The sequence below is a fragment of the Bombina bombina genome, chromosome 4 (genome assembly GCF_027579735.1).
Source record: "Bombina bombina isolate aBomBom1 chromosome 4, aBomBom1.pri, whole genome shotgun sequence".
NCBI lineage: Eukaryota > Metazoa > Chordata > Amphibia > Anura > Bombinatoridae > Bombina > Bombina bombina.
The window spans coordinates 808,613,021-808,630,520 of NC_069502.1; positions in this window are offsets into that span (position 1 = coordinate 808,613,021).

Here is a 17,500-nt window from a genome sequence, read left to right on the forward strand (position 1 = left end):
GCAGTCAGCTTCAGAGAAATTAGATTTTGATGTTTGGAGGGACCCTGGATCAGAAGGTCCTGTTTCAGAGGTAGAGACCAAGGTGGACAGGATGACATGTCCACTAGATCTGCATACCAAGTCCTGCGTGGCCATGCAGGCGCTATTAGAATCACTGATGCTCTCTCCTGTTTGATTCTGGCAATCAATCGAGGAAGCATCGGGAAGGGTGGAAACACATAAGCCATCCCGAAGGTCCAAGGTGCTGTCAAAGCATCTATCAGAACCGCTTCCGGATCCCTGGATCTGGACCCGTAACGAGGAAGCTTGGCATTCTGTCGAGACGCCATGAGATCTATCTCTGGTTTGCCCCAACGTCAAAGTATTTGGGCAAAGACCTCCGGATGAAGTTCCCACTCCCCCGGATGAAAAGTCTGACGACTTAAGAAATCCGCCTCCCAGTTCTCCACTCCCGGGATGTGGATTGCTGACAGGTGGCAAGAGTGAGACTCTGCCCAGCGAATTATCTTTGATACTTCCATCATTGCTAGGGAGCTTCTTGTCCCTCCCTGATGGTTGATGTAAGCTACAGTCGTGATGTTGTCCGACTGAAACCTGATGAACCCCCGAGTTGTTAACTGGGGCCAAGCCAGAAGGGCATTGAGAACTGCTCTCAATTCCAGAATGTTTATTGGTAGGAGACTCTCCTCCTGATTCCATAGTCCCTGAGCCTTCAGAGAATTCCAGACAGCGCCCCAACCTAGTAGGCTGGCGTCTGTTGTTACAATTGTCCAGTCCGGCCTGCTGAATGGCATCCCCCTGGACAGATGTGGCCGAGAAAGCCAACATAGAAGAGAATTTCTGGTCTCTTGATCCAGATTCAGAGTAGGGGACAAGTCTGAGTAATCCCCATTCCACTGACTTAGCATGCACAATTGCAGCGGTCTGAGATGTAGGCGTGTATCAGAATGTCGTCTAGGTACGGAGCTACCGAAATTCCTCGCGGTCTTAGTACCGCCAGAAGAGCACCCAGAACCTTTGTGAAGATTCTTGGAGCCGTAGCCAATCCGAATGGAAGAGCTACAAACTGGTAATGCCTGTCTAGAAAGCCTGTCTTAGATACCGGTAATGATCTTTGTGAATCGGTATGTGAAGGTAAGCATCCTTTAAATCCACTGTGGTCATGTACTGACCCTTTTGGATCATGGGTAAAATTGTCCGAATAGTTTCCATTTTGAACGATGGAACTCTTAGGAATTTGTTTAGGATCTTTAAATCCAAGATTGGCCTGAAAGTTCCCTCTTTTTTGGGAACCACAAACAGATTTGAGTAAAACCCTTGTCCTTGTTCCGACCGCGGAACCGGATGGATCACTCCCATTAATAAAAACAGAATTTATGTTTACCTGATAAATTACTTTCTCCAACGGTGTGTCCGGTCCACGGCGTCATCCTTACTTGTGGGATATTCTCTTCCCCAACAGGAAATGGCAAAGAGCCCAGCAAAGCTGGTCACATGATCCCTCCTAGGCTCCGCCTACCCCAGTCATTCGACCGACGTTAAGGAGGAATATTAGCATAGGAGAAACCATATGGTACCGTGGTGACTGTAGTTAAAGAAAATAAATTATCAGACCTGATTAAAAAAACCAGGGCGGGCCGTGGACCGGACACACCGTTGGAGAAAGTAATTTATCAGGTAAACATAAATTCTGTTTTCTCCAACATAGGTGTGTCCGGTCCACGGCGTCATCCTTACTTGTGGGAACCAATACCAAAGCTTTAGGACACGGATGAAGGGAGGGAGCAAATCAGGTCACCTAAATGGAAGGCACCACGGCTTGCAAAACCTTTCTCCCAAAAATAGCCTCAGAAGAAGCAAAAGTATCAAACTTGTAAAATTTGGTAAAAGTGTGCAGTGAAGACCAAGTCGCTGCCCTACATATCTGATCAACAGAAGCCTCGTTCTTGAAGGCCCATGTGGAAGCCACAGCCCTCGTGGAATGAGCTGTGATTCTTTCGGGAGGCTGCCGTCCGGCAGTCTCGTAAGCCAATCTGATGATGCTCTTAATCCAAAAAGAGAGAGAGGTAGAAGTTGCTTTTTGACCTCTCCTTTTACCGGAATAAACCACAAACAAGGAAGATGTTTGTCTAAAATCCTTTGTAGCATCTAAATAGAATTTTAGAGCGCGAACAACATCCAAATTGTGCAACAAACGTTCCTTCTTTGAAACTGGTTTCGGACACAGAGAAGGTACGATAATCTCCTGGTTAATGTTTTTGTTAGAAACAACTTTCGGAAGAAAACCAGGTTTAGTACGCAAGACCACCTTATCTGCATGGAACACCAGATAAGGAGGAGAACACTGCAGAGCAGATAATTCTGAAACTCTTCTAGCAGAAGAAATTGCAACCAAAAACAAAACTTTCCAAGATAATAATTTAATATCAACGGAATGCAAGGGTTCAAACGGAACCCCCTGAAGAACTGAAAGAACTAAATTGAGACTCCAAGGAGGAGTCAAAGGATTGTAAACAGGCTTGATTCTAACCAGAGCCTGAACAAAGGCTTGAACATCTGGCACAGTTGCCAGTTTTTTGTGAAGTAACACCGACAAGGCGGAAATCTGTCCCTTCAGGGAACTTGCAGATAATCCTTTTTCCAATCCTTCTTGAAGGAAGGATAGAATCCTAGGAATCTTAACCTTGTCCCAAGGAAATCCCTTAGATTCACACCAACAGATATATTTTTTCGAAATCTTGTGGTAAATCTTTCGAGTCACAGGCTTTCTGGCCTGAACAAGAGTATCGATAACAGAATCTGAGAATCCTCGCTTCGATAAAATCAAGCGTTCAATCTCCAAGCAGTCAGCTGGAGTGAAACCAGATTCGGATGTTCGAACGGACCCTGAACAAGAAGGTCTCGTCTCAAAGGTAGCTTCCAAGGTGGAGCCGATGACATATTCACCAGATCTGCATACCAAGTCCTGCGTGGCCACGCAGGAGCTATCAAGATCACCGACGCCCTCTCCTGATTGATCCTGGCTACCAGCCTGGGGATGAGAGGAAACGGCGGGAACACATAAGCTAGTCTGAAGGTCCAAGGTGCTACTAGTGCATCCACTAGAGCCGCCTTGGGATCCCTGGATCTGGACCCGTAGCAGGGAACTTTGAAGTTCTGACGAGAGGCCATTAGATCCATGTCTGGAATGCCCCACAGCTGAGTGACTTGGGCAAAGATTTCCGGATGGAGTTCCCACTCCCCCGGATGCAATGTCTGACGACTCAGAAAATCCGCTTCCCAATTTTCCACTCCTGGGATGTGGATAGCAGACAGGTGGCAGGAGTGAGACTCCGCCCATAGAATAATCTTGGTCACTTCTTCCATCGCTAGGGAACTCCTTGTTCCCCCCTGATGGTTGATGTACGCAACAGTTGTCATGTTGTCTGATTGAAATCGTATGAACTTGGTCCTCGCTAGCTGAGGCCAAGCCTTGAGAGCATTGAATATCGCTCTCAGTTCCAGAATATTTATCGGTAGAAGAGATTCTTCCCGAGACCAAAGACCCTGAGCTTTCAGGGATCCCCAGACCGCGCCCCAGCCCATCAGACTGGCGTCGGTCGTGACAATGACCCACTCTGGTCTGCGGAATGTCATCCCTTGTGACAGGTTGTCCAGGGACAGCCACCAACGGAGTGAGTCTCTGGTCCTCTGATTTACTTGTATCTTCGGAGACAAGTCTGTATAGTCCCCATTCCACTGACTGAGTGGTCTTAGATGAATGCGCGCAAAAGGAACTATGTCCATTGCCGCTACCATCAACCCGATCACTTCCATGCACTGAGCTACGGAAGGAAGAGGAACGGAATGAAGTATCCGACAAGAGTCCAGAAGTTTTGTTTTTCTGGCCTCTGTTAGAAAAATCCTCATTTCTGAGGAGTCTATAATTGTTCCCAAGAAGGGAACCCTTGTTGACGGGGATAGAGAACTCTTTTCCACGTTCACTTTCCAGCCGTGAGATCTGAGAAAGGCCAGGACGATGTCCGTGTGAGCCTTTGCTTGAGGGAGGGACGACGCTTGAATCAGAATGTCGTCCAGGTAAGGTACTACTGCAATGCCCCTTGGTCTTAGCACCGCTAGAAGGGACCCTAGTACCTTTGTGAAAATCCTTGGAGCAGTGGCTAATCCGAAAGGAAGCGCCACAAACTGGTAATGTTTGTCCAGGAATGCAAACCTTAGGAACCGATGATGTTCCTTGTGGATAGGAATATGTAGATACGCATCCTTTAAATCCACCGTGGTCATGAATTGACCTTCCTGGATGGAAGGAAGGATAGTTCGAATGGTTTCCATCTTGAACGATGGAACCTTGAGAAATTTGTTTAAGATCTTGAGATCTAAGATTGGTCTGAACGTTCCCTCTTTTTTGGGAACTATGAACAGATTGGAGTAGAACCCCATCCCTTGTTCTCTAAATGGAACAGGATGAATCACTCCCATTTTTAACAGGTCTTCTACACAATGTAAGAACGCCTGTCTTTTTATGTGGTCTGAAGACAACTGAGACCTGTGGAACCTCCCCCTTGGGGGAAGTCCCTTGAATTCCAGAAGATAACCCTGGGAGACTATTTCTAGCGCCCAAGGATCCAGAACATCTCTTGCCCAAGCCTGAGCGAAGAGAGAGAGTCTGCCCCCCACCAGATCCGGTCCCGGATCGGGGGCCAATATTTCATGCTGTCTTGGTAGCAGGGGCAGGTTTCTTGGCCTGCTTTCCCTTGTTCCAGCCTTGCATTGGTCTCCAAGCTGGCTTGGCTTGAGAAGTATTACCCTCTGGCTTAGAGGACGTAGCACTTTGGGCTGGTCCGTTTTTATGAAAGGGACGAAAATTAGGTCTATTTTTTGCCTTGAAAGGCCGATCCTGAGGAAGGGCGTGGCCCTTACCCCCAGTGATATCAGAGATAATCTCTTTCAAGTCAGGGCCAAACAGCGTTTTCCCCTTGAAAGGAATGTTTAGTAGCTTGTTCTTGGAAGACGCATCAGCCGACCAAGATTTCAACCAAAGCGCTCTGCGCGCCACAATAGCAAACCCAGAATTCTTAGCCGCTAACCTAGCCAATTGCAAAGTGGCGTCTAGAGTGAAAGAATTAGCCAATTTGAGAGCATTGATTCTGTCCATAATCTCCTCATAAGGAGGAGAATCACTATCGAGCGCCTTTATCAGTTCATCAAACCAGAAAAATGCGGCTGTAGTGACAGGGACAATGCATGAAATGGGTTGTAGAAGGTAACCCTGCTGAACAAACATCTTTTTAAGCAAACCTTCTAATTTTTTATCCATAGGATCTTTGAAAGCACAACTATCCTCTATGGGTATAGTGGTGCGTTTGTTTAAAGTAGAAACCGCTCCCTCGACCTTGGGGACTGACTGCCATAAGTCCTTTCTGGGGTCGACCATAGGAAACAATTTTTTAAATATGGGGGGAGGGACGAAAGGAATACCGGGCCTTTCCCATTCTTTATTAACAATGTCCGCCACCCGCTTGGGTATAGGAAAAGCTTCTGGGAGCCCCGGCACCTCTAGGAACTTGTCCATTTTACATAGTTTCTCTGGGATGACCAACTTTTCACAATCATCCAGAGTGGATAATACCTCCTTAAGCAAAATGCGGAGATGTTCCAACTTAAATTTAAATGTAATCACATCAGGTTCAGCCTGATGAGAAATGTTCCCTGAATCAGTAATTTCTCCCTCAGACAAAACCTCCCTGGCCCCCTCAGATTGGGTTAGGGGCCCTTCAGAGATATTAATATCAGCGTCGTCATGCTCTTCAGTATCTAAAACAGAGCAGCCACGCTTACGCTGACAAGGGTTCATTTTGGCTAAAATGTTTTTGACAGAATTATCCATTACAGCCGTTAATTGTTGCATAGTAAGGAGTATTGGCGCGCTAGATGTACTAGGGGCCTCCTGAGTGGGCAAGACTCGTGTAGACGAAGGAGGGAATGATGCAGTACCATGCTTACTCCCCTCACTTGAGGAATCATCTTGGGCATCATTGTCATTGTCACATAAATCACATTTATTTAAATGAATAGGAATTCTGGCTTCCCCACATTCAGAACACAGTCTATCTGGTAGTTCAGACATGTTAAACAGGCATAAACTTGATAACAAAGTACAAAAAACGTTTTAAAATAAAACCGTTACTGTCACTTTAAATTTTAAACTGAACACACTTTATTACTGCAATTGCGAAAAAACATGAAGGAATTGTTCAAAATTCACCAAATTTTCACCACAGTGTCTTAAAGCCTTAAAAGAATTGCACACCAAATTTGGAAGCTTTAACCCTTAAAATAACGGAACCGGAGCCGTTTTTAACTTTAACCCCTTTACAGTCCCTGGTATCTGCTTTGCTGAGACCCAACCAAGCCCAAAGGGGAATACGATACCAAATGACGCCTTCAGAAAGTCTTTTCTAAGTATCAGAGCTCCTCTCACATGCGACTGCATGCCATGCCTCTCAAAAACAAGTGCGCAACACCGGCGCGAAAATGAGACTCTGCCTATGCTTTGGGAAAGCCCCTAAAGAATAAGGTGTCTAAAACAGTGCCTGCCGATATTATTATATCAAAAAACCCAAATAAAATGATTCCTCAAGGCTAAATATGTGTTAATAATGAATCGATTTAGCCCAGAAAAAGTCTACAGTCTTAATAAGCCCATGTGAAGCCCTTATTTACAATCGTAATAAACATGGCTTACCGGATCCCATAGGGAAAATGACAGCTTCCAGCATTACATCGTCTTGTTAGAATGTGTCATACCTCAAGCAGCAAGAGACTGCACACTGTTCCCCCAACTGAAGTTAATTGCTCTCAACAGTCCTGTGTGGAACAGCCATGGATTTTAGTTACGGTTGCTAAAATCATTTTCCTCATACAAACAGAAATCTTCATCTCTTTTCTGTTTCTGAGTAAATAGTACATACCAGCACTATTTCAAAATAACAAACTCTTGATTGAATAATAAAAAACTACAGTTAAACACTAAAAAACTCTAAGCCATCTCCGTGGAGATGTTGCCTGTACAACGGCAAAGAGAATGACTGGGGTAGGCGGAGCCTAGGAGGGATCATGTGACCAGCTTTGCTGGGCTCTTTGCCATTTCCTGTTGGGGAAGAGAATATCCCACAAGTAAGGATGACGCCGTGGACCGGACACACCTATGTTGGAGAAAGATCTTGTACGCAGCGTAGAAACGCCTCTTTCTTTATTTGGTTTGCTGACAACCTTGACAGATGAAATCTCCCTCTTGGGGGAGAGGATTTGAAGTCCACAAGGTATCCCTGAGATATGATCTCTAACGCCCAGGGATCCTGGACATCTCTTGCCCAAGCCTGGGCGAAGAGAGAAAGTCTGCCCCCCACTAGATCCGTTCCCGGATCGGGGGCCCTCGATTCATGCTGTCTTAGGGGCAGCAGCAGGTTTCCTGGCCTGCTTGCCCTTGTTCCAGGACTGGTTAGGTCTCCAGCCTTGTCTGTAGCGAGCAACAGCTCCTTCCTGTTTTGGTGCAGAGGAAGTTGATGCTGCTCCTGCTTTGAAATTACGAAAGGAACGAAAATTAGACTGTCTAGCCTTAGGTTTGGCTCTGTCTTGAGGCAGGGCATGGCCCTTACCCCCTGTAATGTCAGCGATAATTTCTTTCAACCCGGGCCCGAATAAGGTCTGCCCTTTGAAAGGAATATTAAGCAATTTAGATTTAGAAGTAACATCAGCTGACCAGGATTTTAGCCACAGTGCTCTGCGCGCCTGAATGGCGAATCCGGAATTCTTAGCCGTAAGTTTAGTTAAATGTACTACGGCATCTGAAATAAATGAGTTAGCTAACTTAAGGGCTTTAAGCTTGTGTGTAATCTCATCTAAAGGAGCTGATTCAAGTGTCTCTTCCAGAGACTCAAACCAAAATGCTGCTGCAGCCGTGACAGGCGCAATGCATGCAAGAGGTTGCAATATAAAACCTTGTTGAACAAACATTTTCTTAAGGTAACCCTCTAACTTTTTATCCATTGGATCTGAAAAGGCACAGCTATCCTCCACCGGGATAGTGGTACGCTTAGCTAAAGTAGAAACTGCTCCCTCCACCTTAGGGACCGTTTGCCATAAGTCCCGTGTGGTGGCGTCTATTGGAAACATCTTTCTAAATATTGGAGGGGGTGAGAACGGCACACCGGGTCTATCCCACTCCTTAGTAACAATTTCAGTAAGTCTCTTAGGTATAGGAAAAACGTCAGTACTCGACGGTACCGCAAAATATTTATCCAACCTACACAATTTCTCTGGTATTGCAACTGTGTTACAATCATTCAGAGCCGCTAACACCTCCCCTAGTAATACACAGAGGTTTTCCAGCTTAAATTTAAAATTTGAAATATCTGAATCCAGTCTGTTTGGATCAGAACCGTCACCCACAGAATGAAGTTCTCCGTCCTCATGTTCTGCCACCTGTGACGCAGTGTCTGACATGGCCCTAATATTATCAGCGCACTCTGTTCTCACCCCAGAGTGATCACGCTTACCTCTTAGTTCTGGTAATTTAGCCAAAACTTCAGTCATAACAGTAGCCATATCCTGTAATGTGATCTGTAATGGCCGCCCAGATGTACTCGGCGCTACAATATCACGCACCTCCCGAGCGGGAGATGCAGGTACTGACACGTGAGGCGAGTTAGTCGGCATAACTCTCCCCTCGTTGTTTGGTGAAATATGTTCAATTTGTACAGATTGACTTTTATTTAAAGTAGCATCAATGCAGTTAGTACATAAATTTCTATTGGGCTCCACTTTGGCTTTAGCACATATAGCACAGATATCTTCCTCTGAATCAGACATGTTTAACACACTAGCAAATAAACTAGCAACTTGGAAATACTTTTCAAGTAATTTACAATAATATGCAAAACGTACTGTGCCTATAAGAAGCACAGAAAAAGTTATGACAGTTGAAAATTGATAAACTGAAAAGTTATAGCATCAAATCTTTGTAAAAAATACACTTTTAGCAAAGGATTGCTCCCATTAGCAAAGGATAATTAACCCTGATAGCAGAAAAAAAATACAGAAATAAACGTTTTTTATCACAGTCAACTACAATCTCACAGCTCTGCTGTGAGTGATTACCTCCCTCAAAACAAGCTTTGAAGACCCCTGAGTTCTGTAGAGATGAACCGGATCATGCAGGGAAGACAATAAACTTCTGACTGAATTTTTTGATGCGTAGTAAAAGCGCCAAAAAAGGCCCCTCCCCCTCATACACAACAGTGAGAGAGATCAGTAAACTGTCATAAATTAAATAAAAACGACTGCCAAGTGGAAAAATAGTGCCCAAACATCTTTTCACCCAGTACCTCAGAAAATTAAACGATTTTACATGCCAGCAAAAAACGTTTAACATAAATAAATTAAGTGTTATTAAAAAGCCTGTTGCTAGTCCCTGCAAATTAGGCTAAAGTCTTATGCATACAGTATAATTCCAGTGAAGTGCCATTCCCCAGAATACTGAAGTGTAAAATATACATACATGACAGCCTGATACCAGTTGCTGCTACTGCATTTAAGGCTGAGTTTACATTATATCGGTATGGCAGAATTTTCTCATCAATTCCATTGTCAGAAAATAATAAGCTGCTACATACCTCTTGCAGATTAATCTGCCCGCTGTCCCCTGATCTGAAGTTTACCTCTCCTCAGATGGCCGAGAAACAGCAATATGATCTTAACTACTCCGGCTAAAATCATAGAAAAAAACTCAGGTAGATTCTTCTTCAAATTCTACCAGAGAAGGAATAACACACTCCGGTGCTATTATAAAATAACAAACTTTTGATTGAAGGTATAAAACTAAGTATAATCACCACAGTCCTCTCACACATCCTATCTATTCGTTGGGTGCAAGAGAATGACTGGGGGTGACGTAGAGGGGAGGAGCTATATAGCAGCTCTGCTGGGTGAATCCTCTTGCACTTCCTGTTGGGGAGGAGTTAATATCCCAGAAGTAATGATGACCCGTGGACTGACCACACTTAACAGGAGAAATCATGCCCCAATAAGTTTTATCACCAAGTACCTCACAAAAAACGATTAACATGCCAGTAAACGTTTTGCACATACATTTTAAAAGTTATGAAGTGTCATTAATAAGCCTGCTACCAGTCGCTTTTACTGCAGTTAAGGCTCATACATTACTTCAGTATAAACAGTATTTTCTTAGTTAAATTCCATTCCCTAGAAAATTACTTTAGTGTACACACACTCATCAGCCTAATACCAGTCGCTACCACTGCATTTAAGGCTGAACTTACATTACATTGGTATCAGCAGTATTTTCTTAGTCAATTCCATTCCTTAGAAAAATAATTTACTGCACATACCTCATTTGAAGGGGGGCCCCGCATGCTATTCCCCTTTTCTGAAGTTACCTCACTCCTCAGAATGTGCGAGAACAGCTAGTGGATCTTAGTTACGTCTGCTAAGATCATAGAAAAAACGCAGGCAGATTCTTCTTCTAATACTGCCTGAGAAACAAACAGCACACTCCGGTGCCATTTAAAATAACAAACTTTTGATTGAAGAAATAAACTAAGTTTAAAAAACACCACAGACCTCTCACAATGACCTATCTAGTTGAGTGCAAGAGAATGACTGGATATGACATGTGAGGGGAGGAGCTATGTAGCAGCTCTGCTTGGGTGATCCTCTTGCAACTTCCTGTTGGGAAGAGATATAATCCCATAAGTAATGGATGACCCGTGGACTGACTACACTTAACAAGAGAAATCAAGCCAGCCATGTGGAAAAAACTAGGCCCCAATAAGTTTTATCACCAAAGCATATATAAAAACGATTAAACATGCTGGCAAACGTTTTATATTGCACATTTATGAGAGTATATATCTCTAATAGTAAGCCTGATACTAGTCGCTATTAAATCACTGTATTTAGGCTTAACTTACATTAATCCGGTATCAGCAGCATTTTCTAGCAATTTCATCCCTAGAAAAACTTAAAACTGCACATACCTTATTGCAGGATAACCTGCACGCCATTCTCCCTCTGAAGTTACCTCACTCCTCAGACATATGTGAGAACAGCAGTGGATCTTAGTTACTTCTGCTAAGATCATAGAAAACGCAGGCAGATTCTTCTTCTAAATGCTGCCTGAGATAAAACAGTACAACTCCGGTACCATTTAAAAATAATAAACTTTTGATTGAAGACAAAAACTAACTATATTTCACCACTTTCCTCTTACTACCTCCATCTTTGTTGAGAGTTGCAAGAGAATGACTGGATATGGCAGTTAGGGGAGGAGCTATATAACAGCTCTGCTGTGGGTATCCTCTTGCAACTTCCTGTTGGGAAGGAGAATATCCCACAAGTAATGGATGATCCGTGGACTGGATACACCTTACAAGAGAAATGGCTAAATACCAGACACTCCCTCCTCTGCATATGAAAAGACCCTTTACACAAACAGGAGCAAGCTAGATGAGGAATACATCAGTATTCTCCTAAAACTTTGGGGCTTGGTTAGGAGTCTCAAAATCAGAACAATGTTATTTAAAAAAAATGCAAAACTATACTTTAAACCCCCCCCAAAAAAAAACCCTGTGTGGGCTTTATAAATGGATCATCTACAAAACATTTATGCAAAGAAAAATCTAGTGTATAATGTCCCTTTAAAAAGTAAGTTACAGCGCAACTTCATTACAACAATCCGATTTTGAAAAGGAGAAGAGTTTACCATGACTTTAAGTGTTGGGCTTGAGCACATTACAAAATATTGTGAAAAAATTCTGCGCTTTTAGAGGCCTGAAGTAACGTGTTAAAGGGCATTAAACCAAAAAAAAATATTTAATGATTCTGATAGTTTCCAATTTACTTCTATTATCAAAGTGGCTTCAATCTTTTGGTATTGTTTGCTGCAGGGGCAGCTATGCACTAATGGGAACTAGCTGAACACACCTGGTGAGCCAATGACAAAAGGCATTAACCACCATTTACAGTAGCTGATAGCTCCCAGTAGTGCATTGCTGCTCCTGAACCTATGTAGGTATGCTTTTCAACAAAGGATACCAATAAAGCTAAGCAAATTAGATACCAGAAAATAATTGGAAAGTTGTTTAAAATTGCATGTTCAATCTAAATCACAAAAGTTTATTTTTGCCTTTATTATCTCTTAAAGGGACACTGAACCTAAATTTGTTCATTTGTAATTCAGAAAGAGCATGCAATTTGAAGCAACTTTCTAATTTACTCCTATTATCAATTTTTCTTCGTTCTCTTGCTATAATTGTTTGAAAAAGAAGGCATCTAAGCTTTTATTTGGTTTCAGAACTCTGGACAGCACTTTTTTATTGGTGGATGAATTTATCCACCAATCAGCAAGGACAACCCAGGTTGTTCACCAAAAATGGGCCAGCATCTAAACTTACATTCTTGCATTTCAAATAAAGATACCAAGAGAATGAAGAAAATTGGATAATAGGAGTAAATTCAAAATTTGCATAAAATTTCATGCTCAATCTGAATCACGAAATTTTGGGTACAGTGTCCCTTTAAACGTTTGAATATATGTGTAACAAAACCTTTAAACAAATATATTAAAATAAATTATTTCACACATATTTATACATATTAAATGTAAAAAAAAAAAAGGTTTATTATTGAAATACATGTTTTAACAGGGATTTAAAGGGATATATTCTATGATCAGGTGCTGGACTAGGAAAGGGCACAAATGTATGTGTTTGTATGTGTGTGTGCAAGTATGTGCACACGTGTGTATGTGTGTGTGTGTAAGTATGTGCACACGTGTGTATGTGTTTGTATGTGTAAGTATTTGCACACATGTGTATGTGTTTGTATGTGTAAGTATGTGCACACGTGTGTATGTGTTTGTATGTGTGTGTGTAAGTATGTGCACACGTGTGTATGTGTAAGTATGTGCACACGTGTGCATGTGTTTGTATGTGTGTGTGTGTGTGTATGTGCACACGTGTGTATGTGTTTGTATGTGTAAGTATGTGCACACGTGTGTATGTGTTCGAGCCATAGCCAATATGAGTTTTCCCACCTGCCACCACAGAAGTCTAATTTTGTGATGAACATGCAGAAGTGCACTATAGACTTTAGCTTAAGTGCTGAAATATTACTTGTAACTTGTAATATGAACACAAAAATAAAAGTGCTATTGATTGTGCTCAAGTGATGATCTACTTGTAATGTAGCCCTAAATAAATCCTAGATATAATGATGTATTCAAAGCATTCAGCCAAGTCTAACATCCTTTTTACTGCAATTTTTTTTCAATAGCCAAATGCCACCCGCCATTTGCCTTATTTGTAGAAGCCAATCTAAGCTTTAGTCTGCAGACAACAAGGCTAGTCATGGTCATAAAGTTACTGTAAAATGCATTGCTTCTTTCATAAAACAATGATGATCCACGGTCCTAAATAACATATAGGATATATTTCTCACCCCTAGGTGGAGGTCAAAACCCCATACCAGAGCTTTAAATACCTCCTATCTCTCTCTAGTTTTTTTCTTGGCCTAGTAGGTGAAGGTTGAGAACAGAGGTTGTTCCTGCTACTTGCCTATGGATTTAATTTGTGAGCTCAGACCAATGTGAGACGTAGAGTCCCCAGGATTTATCATTCACAAGGAAGATAGACTTCACAGTAGCTAAATGATACAGGGACATAGGAATACCCTGTTATGTGCACAAGTGTTTCCCTATGGGACTTCAGCTATAACTACCCTCAGGCTTCCCAGGGACTCGTCCTTAGCTTCTCCCTGAGGGACATAGGTATTTCCTAATGCAATCCTCTGTGGTACCCAATACCTGCTCTGCATGGGCTCTCTATTGAATACAGCTACAGCAGTCTTTCTTGTAAGGATTTATCCTGCTTGGTAAGCCAGTGGAGCAGTGTTTCTGAAGGTAAGTGCCTTACCTTAGCACACAGACAGCCCAGAGGCTATTTGTAGGTACTTTAACACAGGTACAGCATAGCCAGAGGACTTACCCGATTTCTCCTCATGACATTTCTGCATACTTTATTCTGTTTTAAAACATTACAAATAATAATAAATGGCTTTAATAACACTCTGCAGCTCTGTGCAAACATATTTTGCACTTTTAGCGTCTGGCTCTTTAAGAAAACTGCTGGCTGCTCCGTGCACTAAATAGTTTAGTAGTGCTCATTTCAGTCTTGCAGGGGATGCGTTTTTTTATGGATTTAAATTATTATTGTGCCCAATACAAAAATTGTTTGTTTTTTTGCCATTCTTTGTATCATTAAAGTATTGGCCTCAAACCGATCGGTAGCCCCCTCAAGACGTCCCGTGTTTTTTCAAACACTCTAAGGCCTGCTTCAGTATAGATAAGCAGTGCTGAGGCCTGAGGCTGTATATCTTCCATTTTGATGCATCAAATCTTGGATTTAGTTGCAAGAAGGGGCGAGTACTCATGCAAAGAGCTGATTTGTTTAGCTTTTTCAGTCTGCACTTTGGGATTTTTAGTGTGCAAATACTAAGCTATAAAGAGTGTAAGTTTGTTTTTTTGTGGGTTTAATGTAGAGAGCTCTCTACTTGTTTTTCATTATCTGTGTATATCTGTTTTACACTGTCCTATGGAACATAATCTGTCCCCACTGATGTTTGTATTACTATTAGAGAGGAATCTGCTATTGTTAATCCTCTCTCTGTTTTATTATCTGTACATCTATTCCAGTACCAGGTTATTCAACTTAGTTAAAGCTGCATACCACAAATTGTGCATGCAATTTTGCCTCAAATCTTATATTTCCTATAAGTAATTTTGTCCTTTTGTCCTGTTTGACAGGAAGCTTCTACTGCCCCCCCCCCCCCCCCCGAATTTAAAACCAGTCTGTATAAAGTTGTGACAAGATTGTTTGACTGCTATCCATAAATTAAGTAAGCATAAGTGCAAATTTAGTGATCCCTGTATGTGACCAACAACACCACATACACATTACAGTAACTACACAGCTCTGTGCCTATAAACCTCATTAAACCCCTGATTTAGTGCTCCCTGTATGTGACCAACAATACCACATACACATTATAGTAACTACACAGCTCTGTGCCTATAAACCTCATTAAACCCCTGATTTAGTGCTCCCTGTATGTGACCAACAATACCACATACACATTATAGTAACTACACAGCTCTGTGCCTATAAACCTCATTAAACCCCTGATTTAGTGCTCCGTGTATGTGATCAACAACACCACATACACATTATAGTAACTACACAGCTCTGTGCCTATAAACCTTATTAAACCCCCTGTTTTAGTGCTTTCTGTATGTGACCAACAACACCACATACACATTATAGTAACTACACAGCTCTGTACCTCTAAACCAGGGGTGTCAAACTGGCGACCCGCGTGCCTCATGCAGCTCTCAACCTAATTTTGAGCGGCCCACACCACCTCCATGAAAAATAATAATTATAATATGCTTAGTACTTAAAGAGCAAGTGCGTTTACTGTTAGGGATGCTCATACTTTAAAACCCCTCAGTCTTTAACGAGTAACATTGTTATTAAAAACAAAAAGCAAACACAAAAACAGATAAGTGCGTAATGATTTATTTGACACATGCACCACTTCTTTATATGCGTTCATTACTATGGCAGCACTGATTCCACACATCATTTTTAGTTATTCCCTTCTATAATTTTCTCTTTAACTAAAATCACATACTTTATATTTGATAAATATATATTTTATATGTATTTATGTTATATTATTTACAACATGTATATGTCTATCACTAAATAAACAGAGTGTCGCTATGCCGACAGCATTGTGATCCACTATTTATAAAGCAGAAGAAATGTTATACTATGCGCATGTGTAGGCTAAACTGTGAGTGCGCACGGAACAGGACTGATATAGAAAAAAATAGCACATACTCTGTGGGAGAACAACCAGATGGAGCGTGTGTGTCACCTTCTTAAAAGCTTTAGAGCACGTTTCATCAAGCCAGAGTAAGTTAATTAGGAGTTACAGAACACAATCTTTTGAAATGTATTCAGTTATAGCAAATGCCACTGCTTTGTTTAGCAACGGCAAGATATGCTGGAAGTGTGTGGCCCACGTGAATTGTACTTTTATGGAAAATGGCCTGAGACTCAAATGAGTTTGACATCCATGCGCTAAACCATATTAAACCCCTGCTTTAGTGCTCCCTGTATGTGACCAACAACATCACATACACATTATATTAACTACACAGCTCTGTGCCTATAAACCTTATTAAACCCTGATTTAGTGCTCCCTGTATGTGACCAACAACAACACATACACATTATAGTAACTACACAGCTCTGTAACTATAAAACTTATTATCCCCTGATTTAGTGCTCCCTGTATGTGACCAACAACACCACATACACATTATAGTAACTACACAGCTCTGCGCCTATAAACCTTATTAAACCCCTGATTTAGTGCTCCCTGTATGTGAACAGCATCACCACATACACATTATAGTAACTACACAGCTCTGTGTCTATAAACCTTATTAACCCCCTGATTTAATTCTCTCTGTATGTGACCAACAACACCACAGACAAATTATAGTAACTACACAGCTCTGTGCTTATAAACCTTATTAAACCCCTGATTTAGTACTCCCTGTATGTGAACAACAACACAACATACACATTATAGTAACTACACAGCTCTGTGTCTATAAACCTTATTAAGCCCTGCTTTAGTGCTCCCTGTATGTGAACAACATCACCACAAACACATTATAGTAACTACACAGCTCTGTGCCTATAAACCTTATTAAACCCTGATTTAGTGTTCCCTGTATGTGAACAACAACACCACATACACATTATAGTAACTACACAGCTCTGTGTCTATAAACCTTATTAACCCCCTGATTTAGTGCGCGCTGTATGTGAACAACAACACCACATACACATTATAGTAACTACACAGCTCTGTGCCTATAAACCTTATTAAACCCCTGATTTAGTGTTCCCTGTATGTGACCAACAACACTACATACACATTATAGTAACTACACAGCTCTTTAACTATAAAACTTATTATCCCCTGATTTAGTGCTCCCTGTATGTGACCAACAACACCACATACACATTATAGTAACTACACAGCTCTGTGCCTATAAACCTTATTAAACCCCTGATTTAGTGTTCCCTGTATGTGGACAACAACACCACATACACATTATAGTAACTACACAGCTCTGTGTCTATAAACCTTATTAACCCCCTGATTTAATGCTCTCTGTATGTGAACAACATCACCACATACACATTATAGTAACTACACAGCTCTGTGCCTATAAACCTCATTAAACCCCTGATTTAGTGTTCCCTGTATGTGACTAACAGCACCACATACACATTATAGTAACTACACAGCTCTGTGCCTATAAACTTATTAAAACCCATGA